We start from the raw sequence: 12,462 nt of genomic DNA, 5'->3' as shown, positions 1-12,462 counted from the left end.
CGAGTTTGGGCCCTTAACCCAAATCCAATTCAATTTCACTTTAATGCTTCTGCTAAATTTCTTGATATTTGTAACGATTAGCTATTAGCTAGACTCATCCAGCACTACAACTTCATTTGAATTAGTTTTGACAAAGATGTGGTTTATACGGAAAGAAAGATGTCATGGAGATTTTCAAGGAAAGCAAATATCACATTTACAATTTTGGTACAACAATGGTATCAAACCTAGAAGAACAACATCCCTAAGAAGAAAAATATTTTAGAAATCTGGAAATTCCCTGTTAAGAATTATTATAAAATAAATGTTGATGCAGCTTGGATAACCAAAGATGCACAATCTGGTTTTGCACGAATCTTAAGAGATGATGCAAGTGAAATTGAAATGGGAAGAGCAGGACCATCCACAACAAATGAACCAGAAGAAGCAAAGGTAGTAGGATTACTGCAAGCAGCAACATGGCCCAGGGAGAATAACATCACTAATTTCATCATTAAAGGAGATTACAAGAATCTTTTTAACTACCTGAATGGAGATTCCTCTTCTATTTCACTGTAGAGTCGGGCTATTTTGAACGAGTACAATAGGATTGTTAAATCCTGCCTTAATTTTGTCTGATTTTTCTTCGTTCCTAGAACTGCCAATAGGGTAGCAGATACTTTAGCCAAAAAGAAAATTATTTTTGATAGTACTACTAATTAGAACAATAATCCACCTTCTTGTATTACTTTAATAAATTTAGTAGATAAATCTGATGCTAGGGATGGACCTTTGTCTACATTAGATAGTTCTACTACTTACTATTCCACCACAGGTTCTAACAAAAACCAAGAAAAGAACAACTATTCCACCACACGTTCTAACAAAAACCAAGAAATGAACAATCTTCGTATGTCTAATATATATTGTCCTTCCAATTTCTTTCTTTTTTTTAATAAGAAAGAATAAATTTATCGCTTAAAAATTGGTTAACATGATCAGTTCATCAGAATAGATAGCATTAGCTAACCATGTCGGCTTATACTGCTGCCATTCATGGATACTAGTAAAAGAAAGAGCTTTCTTTGTAATAGTGCCTGCAACATTATTTCCTTCACAACGGATAAAAGTACATTTCCATGTGGAAAAACTACTAAGTAAATGAATTGCATCTTGAATTATGCTCGCATTGGTCCACCTGACTGCTCTTTTTTTTCCCCATTGATTGTATTCACCACCCTTTGGTTATCACCCTCTAGATGAATATCCATAATTCCTTTCTCCTTTGCCCAAGTTATTGCTTCCAAAGCTGTCGATGCTTCTGCTTGCTCTGAGTCTACGACTCTTGTGCAGTGTCCCCTAGCTCTATTGCTTGCACCTGTGAAGCTCCAACATATCAGTCTTATTCCTGTTAGATTATTAAATTTACTCCAGGCTTCATCAAAGTTAACTTTGATAAATTGCATATCATGTTTCTTCCAAATTTTTAGTCTAGGATCAGCTATTGTTTCTCTTCTGCTGGTTGTTGGTGTTCCCTGAATTCTTGTCCAGACAGCCATACGATTTTTCACACTAATGAACATTTAGCTTCACTTGTGAATTTTCAAACACCAGAATGCATCTTATTTTCCAAATATGCCACATAAAGAAACAAATACAATTAAATTGTGCTATGTTTTTAGGTCTGTTTCGAACATCATTATCAAACCAAGAAGAAATCCATTCATGATTGTTTTTCCCTTGTAGAACTTGCACACAGTTAAGATCAATGCTATCAAGGACAGGGATAAAAATACTACGGTCAGCAAAAAGATGTTGTTGTGATTCATCCCGGACTTTACGTAGAACACATTCATAAATAGAGTGATTAGTATACCTATTTATTTTATCCCTAGTTGGCAAACAATTATGAAGGACTTACCTTTATGGGAAGGTTAACTTTCCAAAGAGCTTTCCAGTCAATCATATTACTATTAACAGGTTTATCTTGAGTTTTATCCAAGATGGCCCTATAAGCAATTTTCACGGAGAAGAGACCATCCATCTAACAATGTCCTTCCATCTTCATCTTAGAAGAAATTGGCATAAGAACTAGCCCCTTCGTAGCACTGACGTGGATTATACTTGTGAACTTTTGTGAATGCTCAAACACTATCATGACTGCATAACCTTTTAGGAGGTGGATTATCTTAGCAAAGTTTCAGTATTGCATGACAAGAAATTAAAAAAAAAAATATATGTAAAAGCACAAAATGACAATCTATAATTTTGCAAAATCATGTGGTTAGGCCCTAAAGATGAGCCATTTGGTGGAGAAAATGTTTTTGTCCATCCTTACGAACCAAAAGAACAGAGAGAGTAAGAAACGCAATCACTTTTGAGGCAGAAATATCAATCGACAGAAATCATATGATATGATATCTCACTCAACTCAGGACGCTCTCTCGTCCTTGGGTTTTAGACGGTCGAGAGAAATCATATGTCGTTATCACTGGTCACTTGATGCCGACGTTTACACCAACGACTACCGTTGTTCATTTTCATTATATTGAAGGAAAAATCACACTGTTTTTTCTTGTGCATTCATGTTCCCCGAATGTAATTTCATTAATTTTTATAAAAAATTGGCCAATTAATAAATTAAAAAACATTATTTACTTCAAAAAAAATGAGAACATATACTAGGATTGCCTTCTTGACAATGCTAAATTGATAAATCGACGAATTTTAATATAATCAGACTGATTATAAATTTGAATCATAACCCAGTTCAGGCTGTTAAATGTGCTGTAATTTATAGTGGCTGACCCTTGAGGAGCCTGATTTTGGTAGATGATGCATGTGTCTACCAAATCTTCCCGTTCCAAGTTGGCGATTCTAGACCGAGGAACGGATCCGTACACAATTTAGAATGAGCTTTGACATAGAGACATGTAAAATCGTCATTCTTTTGTTAGTAGAATACACGCTCTCTGGTTGCGTAAACGTTCCAAAAAACGGTGGTAATGAAGTATAAAACTGCTGTTAATGTTCCTACCGAATAACCGGTACCAATTGTGCTAACTATCGCTGCTAATGTTCCTACCGAATTCGTAATTCCTGTTTAACAAGAAAAATGAAATTAAAGACTAATTTACCATGAAATCTTTATTAACCATAAAGGAGAAAACAAATAGGTAAAACTTGGTGGGTTTTAAGCTAAACAGCTAAAACATACCATGGAGAAATCCTGCATATTGCGGAGCTATGTCCTGGTCATACACGACGTTGAATCAGTACAAGTACCACGAAGAAATCCTTCATTACAGTCATTGCATAGGTACCAGAATGATCTTATGTATTTTCTTGTAGTACTTACTTGCATATTGAGGAGAAAACCTGCTTGGCTGAAAGCACTCAAACTTAGAGCTGCAGTCAAGCATACTGATGCAGCTGCCGGTGTTTTCGCATAGTTCAAGCAAAGAAGCGACACCCCAGGACCAATGAATCCAATTGACTGCCAGATTCCAAATTGTGTTCAATCAAAATCACCACATTTATTCCCAATATGGAATGCAAGTATTAAGTGTTTTTACTAGCACGCATGAGTCTAATCAAGTATCTCACAATGGAGCCAGTTTTAGGACTTGACTAACGAGAAATACGTATGAATTTGATTACTTGATCACTTATGTTTAACAACAATCTAGTTAAGGCAACACCTTCACTTAACTCAGACGACTTCATTAAGTGATGGGATTTTTACCCCATCTCAATATCCCGACGACCTAAACCTTACTAATAAGACCATTTGTATGGAAGGGCATCATTCTAGAGTGTTTACCTGCATGATCTTTCGGACAAGTGTGATTGAGTATCCTGCTATGATCAAATAATCTGAAGCTCTAACAGCAACGTAACCCGCAATGGCCATCATTCCCCAAGGTAAGGCACTGAACCAAGCAGCTTGCTTCAGGTTCACATTGTATACCTAATTTATGAGTCAGAATTTCATTAAATATCGTCGGAAGTAAGTGAGTTATTGAGGTAAACCTCTAAGAAAAATCTCACAGAGCGCGAAGGAACCAGCACTCACAGTCTTGAAATATACAGGCATCCATGAGAGGAGAACAAAGTAACCCTGTAAGTAGGAACAGGTTTCAAATTCCGTAAACAATAACAACAAACAAAATGAATAGTACTAATAGTAATAGTTCAACATATTTCAGATAGTTTCGAAAGATTTCTTTACCCAATTGTTGGTAATTTTAGCAAATACAATCGCCCAAGTTGGTATCTTTGAGAACAATTCTCGTAAAGATGGAAGCTTGCCACTATTCGTTATTGTTTCTGTTTTTCCAGCTTGAATCAACTCCAACTCTGTATCACTAATAAGACGACTTTCTCGTGGATCATTAGTGACCCCAGGTAACCATACTGTAAGTGTTAAGAATCTGTGTATATTATTTCATATCATCAAAACTGATTACAAGTCTATATATATTTGTGCGACCACCTCTCAGAGTCCTAATACAAATACATTCCTTATCAGTCTCAGTTTCCTAAAATAAGTCTTTCCTAGACTTTCCTAATATAAGCACATTCCTTATCAGTCTCAAACTCTCCTAGTTTATGTTCTAAGAGACGTGTAATTCTGAGACCTTCCATATCAGTCTCAGACTTACCTAATACCCCCCCCAAGACGGAGCATGTAGGTCACAAATGCCCATCTTGGACAATAGACCATGAAATTGAGCTTTCCCCAACGACTTTGTGAATATATCCGCCAACTGTATTGTGGTAGGAGTATAAGAAGGTGAAATAATCTTCCTTATTATCGCATCCCTGACTAGATGACAGTCCACTTCAATGTGTTTCGTTCTTTCATGAAACACAGGGTTCTTCGCAATATATAACGCTGATTGACTATCACAAAGAAGACTCATTGCTTGTGTATGGTAAACTCCCAAATCTCGGAGTAATTGTTTCAACCATTTTAATTCACATGTAGCCGCCGCCATGGAACGATATTCTGCTTCAGCCGAGCTACGAGACACAGTTTGTTGCTTCTTAGTCTTCCAAGATACTGGTGAATCACCAAAAAGAACAAACCAACCCGTCAGTGAGCGTCTAGTGATAGGACAACTTGCCCAATCCGAATCACACCAACCTCTTAATTTGAAACTACTATCAGTGCGCAACAGAATTCCTTGTCCAGGATTCTTTTTCAAATATCGAACCACACGTAGTGCTGCTTCCCAATGCTCCAGTCTAGGTCGCTGCATAAACTGAGATAAGATATGCACTGAGTAAGCAAGATCTGGTCTGGTGACGGACAAATATATCAAACGCCCAACCAATCTTCTATATTTCTCTACATCACTAAGCAAATCTCCTGTTGCTAAGGCAAGACGATGATTTGTCTCCATAGGAAATTCTGCAGGTTTCGCACCCAATAAACCTGTTTCCATTATAATATCCAACGCATATTTTCTTTGGCATATGTAGAAACCCTTTTTACTACGTGCCACTTCCAATCCTAGGAAGTATTTCAACTTTCCTAAATCTTTCATCTTAAAACATTGACCCAAGTATGCTTTAAATTGTGTAAGCGCAACTAGATCATTTCCTGCAATAATCATATCATCAACATACACCAGCACATTAAGTTGCATCTTTCCCTTTAGCATAGTAAAGAGAGAATAATCTGAGTACGATTGCCGAAACCCATAATTCTTCAATGCAGTGGACAGCTTCGCAAACCAACACCGCGGTGCTTGTTTTAGTCCATACAATGATTTCTTCATTTTACACACCATATTAGGATTACCCTTAGCAAATCCAGGTGGTATTCTCATATATACTTCCTCTTCCAAATCTCCATGTAGGAATGCATTATGCACATCCATCTGATGCACATCCCATTGCTTAGCCGCAGCTACAGCCAAAAACATACGAACAGTTGTCATCTTTGCCACTGGTGCAAACGTCTCATTATAATCCAAACCTTCAACTTGATGATTTCCAAAAATCACAAGTCTTGCTTTTAAACGTACCAAAGTACCATTTTCATCATATTTTTCCGTATATATCCACTTACTTCCTAGAGCCTTCTTACCAGGGGGCAATTCGGTTATATCCCATGTGCCTTGTTCTTCTAAGGCCCGTATTTCTTCCGCCATTGCTTTCCTCCAACCTGGATGTGTCATCGCCTCTCTGAAATTTTTCGGCTCAGTCTTTGCCGACAATGCAGCAATATAATTTTTATGCATGTCAGAAAACCTGTCACAACCAACATAATATGTCAAAGGATAAGGTGTACCTGAGGATGATGACTGTGATGATTGAGAGTGAGATGGACTATTTTCTCGAATGGTGTGCGTCACAAAACCTTTCAGCCTACTTGATGGGATCTTCTGACGCTTGCCCTTACCTAAATCGTTGTTCACAGCAACAGTATTTGTGGGTTGTCCATCACCATTTACGTCTGCCTGAATTTCTGATGCCGCCGTAGACTTGTGCTGAACTGCGTTATCTGCAGCAGATGTCGTAGTCTGTTCTGCTGCAGTTTTCGCAGATGTCGCAGTCTGTTCTGCTGCAGTTTGTGCAGGTGTCGCAGTCTGTTCTGCTGCAGTTTCTGCAGGTGTCGCAGTCTGAACTGCAACATTTTCACCAGGCGCTGTCTGTACAACGACATCTGCATCTGTCTGTCGTTGTATTTCTGCACCTTCTTCTCCGTAGGCTATGACTGAATCTTCATCACTATCATCACTCCATTCTTCACCAACACGATCTGTCTCATGTGTAGTGCCAGCTACATCAGTCGTTATATGAGTTCTAGTTCCATCCAACTCGGTCTTATATGGAAATTGTGTCTCATAGAATTTTACATCTCTAGACACTATAAACCTTCTTGTGTCGAGATCGTACACTTGCCATGCCTTCTTACCGAATGGATATCCTAGAAACACACACCTTCGTCCTCTACTAGCAAACTTATCTCCTTTGCTACTTTGATCATATACATAACACAAACATCCAAAGACCTTCAACTGTTTATATAGAGGTGGTTTTCCAAACAATACTTCATATGGTGTTTTATTATTTAGGATAGGTGTAGGAGTACGATTGATCAAGTACGCCGCTGTCAATGCACACTCTCCCCAAAACCGTTTCGGCAAGCTTGCTTGAAATCTCAAAGCCCGCGCCACATTCATTATATGTTGATGTTTTCTCTCAACTCTTCCATTCTGTTGTGGAGTGCCTACACAAGACGTCTCAAAGACTATTCCACTAGTCTTAAAATACCCACGTAATGCATTAAATTCCGTACCATTATCACTTCTAACAATTTTAATATCCTTGTTAAACTGACGCTTCACAAGAGCAACAAATTCACGAAATATTGATTCAACTTCTGTTTTATTCCGAATTAAATAAATCCAAACACCTCTTGAAAAATCATCAACTATTGTTAGAAAATATTGTGCTCCACATGATGAATGGATCTTATAAGGACCCCATAAATCTATATGAACTAAATCAAAAATACAATTTGATTTACTCAAACTACTAGTAAAACTGCTTCTACGATGCTTTGCCCGGGGACAAATATCACAAGCATCATTATTCTTCTTAATTAATCTACTCACACCTTGCAATTTCTGCAAGACTTTTTCTGATGGATGTCCCATACGCTGATGCCACAACTCATATGAATCTTCATGCACAACCATAACTTCAACATGCGGCACACCACAGAAAATATATAGTCCACCTTGTCTCTCAGCCACTCCAATCATCCTCCTCGTAGACCGGTCCTGTATAAGACATAATTTGTTAGTACATTGAATAATACAACTCATCTCATCAATAAGTTGTGTGACTGAAATTAGGTTACAGGTTATCTGTGGTACATAAAGCACGTTTTCAAGTTTCAATCCACCAGGGAGAATCACGGTTCCAATTTTCTCAGAGTATGCATATTTTCCATTAGGCAATCCAACTGAACATGCCCTAATATCTCGTACACTCCTCATGTTAAGAAGTTCATACGTAACATGATTTGTTGCACCTGTGTCAACAATCCAGGATGTTTTATTCTTTTTACCTTGTAGATGAGAACCAGACTTTCTTGAGTTTAAAAACTCCATCACCTCTTGAACTTGTGCTGCTGTAACTCCTACTAGACCCGTTCCATCAGCTGATGACGTACCAGCACCAGCACTCTCCTTTGCTGCCGAAATATGCAGGTTATGAGCACGAACAGGATTTCCTCCTTGTCCTCTACCTCCTCTTCCAGTACGTCCTCTTCCTCCAGTTCTCCTCCTCTTCCATTCTTTGGTCTGTCTCCCCACCATTCTGGATATCCAATAATCTTAAAACAGCCATCATCAGAGTGTCCTTGTCTGCTGCAAGTTTTGCAGTACTTGTTGGGATCATAAGCACTATTAAGTAGGCGTTGATCAGATTGCACCTTAAAAGCCATAACATTCTCTTGCATCTCTGTAGTCACAACTCCATCTCCAATTTTCAGGCGTTCTGAGTTCACAATTGTTTGATATGCAACATCCACAGACGGCAATGGTTCTCTTGCAAGCAATTGTTCACGCAAAGAGCTGTATACAGAATCTAACCCAATCAGAAAATAATGCAATAAATCTTCTTCTCTCAACAAACTTACCTGAGATGCAATATTACAGGTGCACTTTCCACACTTGCATTGGGGTATCTTCATATAAGTCACCATCTCATCCCATATTTTGTTCAATCTTCCAAAATATAGCAACTTCCTCCGTTTTCTTCTGTTTGCAGTCACTTAAAGATGCTTTTAGTTGGCATATTCTTGTTCCACTAACAACACAAAATCTTCTCTTCAAGTGTGCCCATAATAGACTTGCATCCTCATAATCTCCCAGAGTTGATCTCACTGATAACTCCAGCGTGTTACTGATCCATGAGACCAGCATTGATTGCACTGCTATCCATTCTTCTAACTGATCCGGATCTTCAGGTCTTGTAACTGTTCCATCAATAAAACCAAATTTTCTTTTGGCTATTAACGATCTTCGTATGGCTCTAGCCCATTCATCATAATTATTTCCTCTCAAAGTTATTGGCGTGATGATATTTCCTGGTCCATCACTCGAACCTAGGTAATATACGGGTTCTTCTTTTGTACATCATATTCCACCGTCTTTCCTTTGGATGATTCAATTTCGTTAACCATCTTTCGTTTTTTTTTTTTTTTTTTTTTTTAAGGTTTCGAAACTGGCTCTTGATGCCATGTTAAGAATCTGTGTATATTATTTCATATCATCAAAACTGATTACAAGTCTATATATATTTGTGCTACCACCTCGTAGAGTCCTAATACAAATACATTCCTTATCAGTCTCAGTTTCCTAAAATAAGTCTTTCCTAGACTTTCCTAATATAAGCACATTCCTTATCAGTCTCAAACTCTCCTAGTTTATGTTCTAAGAGACGTGTAATTCTGAGACCTTCCATATCAGTCTCAGACTTACCTAATAGTAAGCCATAATAGTCCAAGAGATGAAAATAGAGCAAACGCTCCATGAATTCCAATTGTAGACATTATGATAGGTGTTAAAAGAAAGCTTATCACATTCCCAATATGAAAACCAGCCATGGAAATTCCAACTGCACTCGCACGTTCATTGCAAGGAAACCATTTAGTGGTATTCAAAATTACATCCAGACAACTGATATTAGTTATGACATACATTTACCAAATGCAATGCCAAACTAGTATGGTACTATCAAGCATATCTATAAAAGGAAACATAAAAAATACCTAGATAAGAGAGTGTTCATGGAGGGAAAAGCGACACCTTCAGCCAATCCAAATACTGCTCGAACGGCTAAGAGCATGGCCGTGGAATGGTTAGCTGCCCATGGTGTAAGAAGTGTATCCAAGGACCATACTGTAACACCCCAAGCAAGAACTCGCTTCCCACCATATTTATCAGCCAAAGCTCCTCCAATTACTGATGAGAAAATGTATCCCCATAGAAATGATGACTTCAAAACACAAAAATTTAACACTTAACTTAGTCAAATGCAATATAGAAAAACATTTTACAGTAATAAAACTAGAAAAGATGAAAATGCAAGCTTTCTTTTGGATCCAAAGTGACGAAGCTCTTAAAGGGTTTAAAGTTGATTCTATCATAGCAAATTGTGTTCATTACTTGGTGCATTGTTTTCTTCCATTCTTGGGCTTTGCTGTAACTGGGTTTGTTATATTTCGCTTTAGGTTCTCATCAGTTTGCTTACTTCCAGTAAGTTCACCAATATATTTTCACCATTGCCGACCAAAGAAACAAACCTTACACACTAACTAAAATCATATGAAATTTGAGTAACAATCTCTTTTTATATAACCAATTGAAGCAAGGATCAAACACAAATAGTTGGCTTATTGGGCCATATTAATGGGCTGAAATTACTTGAGGCTTGGACAAGAATGGATCAACAGAACTCCACTTGACTGAAATACAAAGAATTGACTAATTGAGGGTTCAAGGCGCCTTACATACGGCCTTACCAACTAATTCAACATAGTAGTAGTACTAATCACATAGATTTGACCCGACAATCCCCACAAGTTACACGCAGATTATGAATCAAATATGCGTGCTAATGCTGTCCATTTTTGCAACATGAGATACTCTTCAAAATCCCTCACTCCCTATTAAAGACACAGAACTGTTTGGTTTGAGACGTTAATGGTGACCTCATCCATGGCCCCACTCTCTCACCCCAAGACCCCCTAAGGTCACTTCTATATTTTTTTGAAGAGCCAGGAATGAAAATACATAGTGCCTGTAATATTAGTAAATTATTTAAGAAAGAAAGAGACATACTTAAAAAAATGTAGTTAAAAAGCCGTATTTGGTGGGGAACTGGGCAGTTAATCTTTTTAATGACCAGTGACAAACAAGTCTCCTCTCCCTGAGCCATTTCAAGATGGTTAGGTGAGAAAGAATTACAAGGTTTTCTTTTCCATTTCTATTTCTCATAGTTGCTGCAGGGTTTACAAAGAGCTGGAATATGCAACTTGTGTGGAGAATGTGTATCTCTTCCTCCACCAACTTACAACATTCTGAGCTAATTATAATAAAATGATTGATTATGCATAATTACATACTTTTTACTATATTTTTTAAATCCTAAATGCATCATTATTGACAAATAAGAAACATCAAAATGAGAAATTTTAAGGAATGACTAGTGAGATGGATCGCAGCATGCAAACAAAATCCGGAAATATAGAATCACACAAGACAGGGGATGAAAAAATGGATGATTCTAAGAGGGTACCTGAACAATACCAAGGAAAGAACTGCTCCAGCCATGAGCTTCAGCAAGAGGAACAATAGCAACGGACATAACAACTCTATCAGCATTGCAAAAACACATAACAAATGCCACTAAAGAAACCACCTTCAATCTCTCTGTCAATACGAACCCAAACAACCCACTTTCTCTTCTTCGTTCTTCTTTTTCTTCAGCTACTCTTCCTGCTTCAGTACCCACTAAAAAACCTCTGTCTACTCCCTCTGCTCTGCAACTAATTTTCCTTTTAATAACCCCATTCTTTTCCTCTGTTTTCAATCGTTTTTGGACGAAACTTGTGTTTTCTTCCCATTTGATCCCTTTTGAGATTACATTTGATTGAAATCTTTGATGGGTTTTTGTTAAACCAATCGATTTCAACCTAGAAGAAGATGTTAAAGCATCGGAAGGAACAAGACAATTGGATTTTATTGGTGTAACTGCTGTCATTAGAGCTCCAAGTAATAGAGCGGTCTAATGAAAAGAATATGATCACCAGATTTATTTTTTGAACGAATGATGAGAAATTTGGTGGGTAGGTTTATTTAAGAAGGGTAACTATGTCATTTGAGGACTGTTCCAGAGGCTTGATATGTACGTGGCAACACGTAAGATCCAAAGATTGCTCACCAACTGCTGCTGTCGTACTCTGTTGACTAATGTTTAAAAACAAGCGGGGCCGCATGGTTTATTAGAGGGGCGGCATTGTAATAGTAATGTCCTTTTAGTTGGTTAGGGATGTCTTAAAGGGATGTAAATTAATTAGATTACCCTTTTCACCTTAAATCAACCAAAATCAAATCAATTTTTTTTAAACATAATGAATCAGAAAAAATAAAATCAGTTCCTTTTTCCATCTTCTTCTTCATCTTTTCTTCTCCTCCATCAACCGTAACCTTTATTAAAATTGGAAATTTCATCGTCTTCGATTAATCAGCGATTCGAAAATTTATCAAGTGCAATGACTTCTATGAGGTATATTGTGAAAAACCCAGTTAGGGTTTAGTTTATTTTGTTCAATTTAAGTTTAATTTCTATCAAAAATTAGGATTTTAGGTGAAAATTAAAATTAAAATTTCTAGGTTTATGTTAGTTACGGTTGATTTTAACTCTATTACGAATCGTAACTGGAGAATTTGATGT

The 12,462-nt window shown here is 37.4% G+C and overlaps 1 pseudogene; it reads right to left on the bottom strand.

The window, feature by feature from the left end:
• Positions 1-2,824: 2,824 nt before the first annotated feature.
• On the bottom strand, positions 2,825-11,803 carry LOC113324911 (annotated as a pseudogene).
• Between the last annotated feature and the right edge of the window lie 659 nt (positions 11,804-12,462).

Source organism: Papaver somniferum, chromosome 11 (assembly GCF_003573695.1).
Source record: "Papaver somniferum cultivar HN1 chromosome 11, ASM357369v1, whole genome shotgun sequence".
Taxonomy (NCBI): Eukaryota; Viridiplantae; Streptophyta; class Magnoliopsida; order Ranunculales; family Papaveraceae; genus Papaver; species Papaver somniferum.
Note: the sequence above shows the minus strand (reverse complement) of the source record. Positions and strands in the feature narration are given on the sequence as shown.